This window comes from Alosa alosa, chromosome 5 (assembly GCF_017589495.1).
Source record: "Alosa alosa isolate M-15738 ecotype Scorff River chromosome 5, AALO_Geno_1.1, whole genome shotgun sequence".
Taxonomy (NCBI): domain Eukaryota; kingdom Metazoa; phylum Chordata; class Actinopteri; order Clupeiformes; family Clupeidae; genus Alosa; species Alosa alosa.
Window position 1 is genome coordinate 27012988 of NC_063193.1, and position 5000 is coordinate 27017987.

The 5000-nt window shown below is 39.5% G+C and overlaps 1 protein-coding gene across 22 annotated transcripts in view; it reads left to right on the forward strand.

Annotated features, from left to right (window-relative positions):
• Positions 1-5000, forward strand: part of LOC125294365 (calcium/calmodulin-dependent protein kinase type II subunit beta-like) — a 79168-nt gene that overhangs the window by 60686 nt on the left and 13482 nt on the right. The gene's annotated exons all lie outside the window — the stretch shown is intronic.

The following is a 5000-nucleotide window of genomic DNA, read 5'->3' on the forward strand; positions in this document are numbered from 1 at the left end:
GAGGTGGCTCATCCATATAACTGAGGTGAGGTAGTGCTATGTGAGATGCCTGAATATCAGGAGACATTTTGTATAATAATATTCTAGTTTTAATTTGAGTCAAAGAGAGAGTACAGTACAGAGTATAGAGTTGGCATATACCTTAAAGTACCCTTTAACATGCAGAGAAACCATAAAGTACCCTTTAACATGCAGAGGAACAACATTCTTGGTAGTTTGGGACTTAGCGTTAGAGTTTAGTGTAGAGTTGAAAAAAAAATTGTTGATGCATATCCAAGTTATCAAAGGGTTGTTACATACTCATAAATACTAGCGTGCAATATATCCTGTGGATAAAGATCATGTATTATTGAATGTTGCTGAATGTTAGCAAAGCAGAGGCTGTTTCGTGGCTGTGGTTTTAGAGTTAGGATAAAGGTTGGTGGTTTGTAATCCTGCAGCTTGACAGCGTGTGCACACACCTACACACGGTGTCCCACAATGCACCTGGGTTATATACGTAGCTGTGAATATTAGTGAATACTGGCCTAGTCTCTGTAGTGCACTTGGTGGAGGCTGGTCTGATAGATGACCCTGCAATGGTAGGCATCACAGCTGCTCTCGCATATACAACCATACTAACACGTGGAGCAATATATCAGCATATTTTTAGGATCCATCATAGTTGCCCTTACAAGTGTTTGTGTGTGTGTGTGTGTGTGATAGAGAGAGGGAATGTGTGTGTGTGATCGAGAGAGGGTGTGTGTGTGTGTGTGTGTGTGTGTGTGTGTGTGTGTGTGTGTGTGTGTGTGTGTGTGTGTGTGTGTGTGTGTGTGTGTGTGTGTGTGTGTGTGTGTGTGTCAGAGAGGGAATGAAGCCCATACTGATACATATTGAGTTTTGTAACCTTGAAGGGGGAAATTACGAGATGATTATTGTATATTGTATTCAGTCATGAGTCAGTTTTTCAGGCCGACTTACTCTCTCACTCATACATAAACACACACACACACAAAAACACACACAAACAAGTATGCACACACACAAATACACACATACACATACACACACACACACACACACAAACCAGATGGCTCTCTCTTCTCCACACGTTTGGGTAAATCGTTCATGCTTGAAACTGAATGTTTAATCCTACCAAAAGACGTAAGTGCTTTAGGTAATGTCAGACTACTAGGAAGAAGACCACATGAGTATGTCAATTAGATCTCATTTCAGGGTCTCATCACCACCATCTCCTACCAGCTGTTCCTTTCAACAAGGCACTGATTTACTCACTGTCTGTGAGTCCCTTTCATTTAAATGATATAGTTTGATTTAGACTTTTCCCCCAGTATAGACCAGGGCTTAAGCACAGTGTTACATTTCTACAGCTAAGCAACCTAAGCTAACACTATCTATATATAAAAAGCGCTATATAAAATATACTTATTATTATTATTATTATTATTATTATTATTATTATTATTATTATCTGTTTGTTGAATTATCTGACTTTGTTGTTGGGTTCTATTCCACTCCAGAAGTTTGTGAGGTTCAGGGCCGATTCTGCTAGCCTGGCTCTGACCTCCTACGTACATGTACTTCCACTCAATTTTCATTTTCCTCCAGTACGTCGTCAGTACGTCGTCTGGGATTTCGGTATATTCGGGGGTTGTCTCAGGCCAAATTTTACCTCTCTGTACATTATGAAATGTACGAGAGTCTGGTAGGACCAGGCTACAATTCTGCCCTCCCACACTTCAGGACTGGTCTGAAGCCATTTGGATGGTGGCCCTTGAGGGTCAGAGATGGTCAGAGCCTCAGAGATGAAAACGAAAGAACTCTGAGGCTTTCTCTCAAGGCATTGAGGTTTTACCCACTGGTGGAAATGCACCGCTAGTTTGCAGACTCCAGGTATAGTGTCCTGGAGAACTTAGCCCCACTGCCTCTGTCGCGTTGCCCGGGCAACTGTTGCTACGGCGACGACAACATCATAATGCGCGAGCCAGAGACAGCTGGCTGCCGATTGGTCACAGGAGAGTGTGACTTCCTGGAGAGCAAGAGGCAATGTGGCAGTGGGAGGTGAATGTATTGCAATGTGTGGCGTGTGACATTTCAGCTGCTACAAACACACACTCACACTCACACTCACACACTCACACTCACACTCACACTCACACTCTCACACACACACACACACACACACACATTCACACTCACACATTCTCTTACTCACACACACATGCACACACACCCTTACACACATACGTACACAGACACACACATGTGCATATCTTTACACACACACGGAAATACAGACACTGGCACACATGCATACACATTTACTCACATAAATACACACACACGTACACACACTCAGGGACAGCACAGGCACTTTACACCTTTCCATGTGAGCCGTGGCGGATCAGCCCTGTGCTAATCCCGAGCAGAGCTTGGGACATGAGGGCTCATGTAATGCCCATCTCCCGTTTCTCCCTTTTAAGGGCCAGCACTGGGAAATCCCCCCCAAATCTTCACACACACACACACACACTCACACACACACACACTCAGATACATGAAGAGGGAATTAACTGGAGGTTTTGCGTAAATCGGGAGAGATAAGTGTCAAGACCTAGCGAACGCAGCAACCACACTCAGACACACACACTCAGACACACACACTCAGACACACACACACACATGCACACGCACGCACACACACTCAATTACACACACTCATACAATTCAACTGCTCAGGCAGGAGACCAGGCTCAGGTGATGGCTGTTGACTGCGTTAGGTCGGCTTTCAGATACGGGTAGATGACAAATAGCAGAATTCAGACTGTCCATGTGTCACATACTTATAAAAAATGGCAATTGTTAAGAATTGATATGGAAATGTTGTAGGTCTGGTAGGTTCAAGTTCTGTCATATTAAATGTATTGGATTTGTATTTCTTTTTGACTTAAAATAATCATCCAAACATCCAAAAAAATGTCATATGGTGTGACTGTCCACCTCATGTGCTTGAACTTCCTAAAAAGAGTGTATATCCATAAAAGGTATAATTACTTTAAAGTTTTACCATGCATATAAAATAATTGGATGTTTTTACAACCACAGAAAGTTTTGATGTTTATGCATGCTGTCCAACTAAGTTATAATCAAATAAATTTTGTCCATAAAATGGTTGTCATATGGCGTGACACTATATTGTATATTTTGACTGGGCATTCATTTGGACATTATTATTGTGAAGAGGACCCTGCTTAATCAGGAAGTAACAATAGAATGTCAGGAGTAATTGGCATGGTCAAGAGGGTGAGTTCAGCTTTTTAGATTTGTATATAAAAGCTTTGAATTGACATCATCAATCGTGGGCCAAATTTTTAGTGTCTTATGGTGTGACATCATTTGCCTAAAAAGTAGCTATTTTCCACAAATATTCTTCATGAATTCTTAAAAAGCACTGCTGCCATGTGGTCAGTTGCATGCTAAATAATAGTTAGCTGTATTTAACTGTCTAGAAAATTAGCTTAACTGTCAAAATGTCATATAGTGTGACGCTGCATCATATGGTGTGACAGCTTTTTTCAAGTCACACTATATGGCATTTCTGTCTACCCTATATGACCAAATTGCATTTTTACATAAAAGTTCTTGTAAAAACATGTTTTAAATTCAGATATTATATGTTTTTTGTTAAATCTGTGATAATTGGGAAAAAAATGTATCTGTACAATTCATATTTCTCATACTTTTTTCTTTTATGTTACCATGCCATGTAAGTTTAAAAAATAAATACTAAACTTTTCATCTATTTTGCTGTTACACGATACACCATTCATAGAGTGACTTCAAAATTCATTGTTAATGATTTTATTGTCATTAAAAACCCTGTTTTGCTCTGACACATGGTGGAGTGGTGCAGTTCATCATATGGCGTGACACCATGTAATTTGGTGTGACATTAAATAATGTCACAAAAAAGACTTTATAATTGAAAAATCATTAAAACATCAATAGCACACAAAGGAAATGGTATCTGCAAGAACCTCAAGAATTTTGAGTGAGTTCTTACAAGAAATATCAGAATTAAGCTAAAATATCTGGTTACACTTAGGAGCATTCTCCACCTTGACAAAATAACTTGTTAAATTTTAGGTTTTTCTTCTAAATATTCACAAGGAAATGTTGCAAATCAAAGCAAACATGATTAAAATGTACAGTGACATAAATTAAAGTAGAAAAAGTATCTAATTTTCATTTTATTTCAAATTATTTTCACGTCACACCATATGACAATTTTAGGCACTAACATGACAAATTGACATATAAATATATATTTCACTTTTTTTTTTTTTTTAAATGTATATTAGTCAAGTTTAGAGATACAGCAACACATATAAACACTTTTTAGGGATGATATTTGAAGTTTTTTTAAATTCCTTTTTTCAGGCTTATTTGTCATCCACCCATACATGTTTTGCTGGCATGCCTCAGTCCCCTGTCATGTGGTGTAACATATGTATTGTTATTATTATTGTTACTGTTATGGTATCATTAACAACAACGCCTCTGTGTATATATGTGTGTGTGGCTGCCCTGGCATGCAGTCTCTGCCTTTTTGTATTTGTGTGTAAGCCTACTGTATGTGTGCGCGTGTGTGTGATAGAGAGAGAGGGAATGTGTGTGTGTGTGTGTGTGTGTGTGTGTGTGTGTGTGTGTAATGTAATGTAATGTAATCTTCTGCACTGCAGAATTTGTCCATAGTTTTGCACAGACAGCCTCTGCCTCTCCCTGGAGGCTAGGTGTGTGTGTGTGTGTGTGTGTGTCAGAGAGAGTGAGAGAGAGTAAAGGGAGTGCAAAAGAGAGAGATGAAAAGTAGAGATGCCTAAAAGGAGGATATTCTGCTCTCTCCCCCTGAGCTTGCAGAGCGAAAAATAACCATATTTCTGTGTTGCTGCAGCTGTAGCTGTTTTCACTGCTTTTCTTGCTCATGCCAGGTTTTCATATCA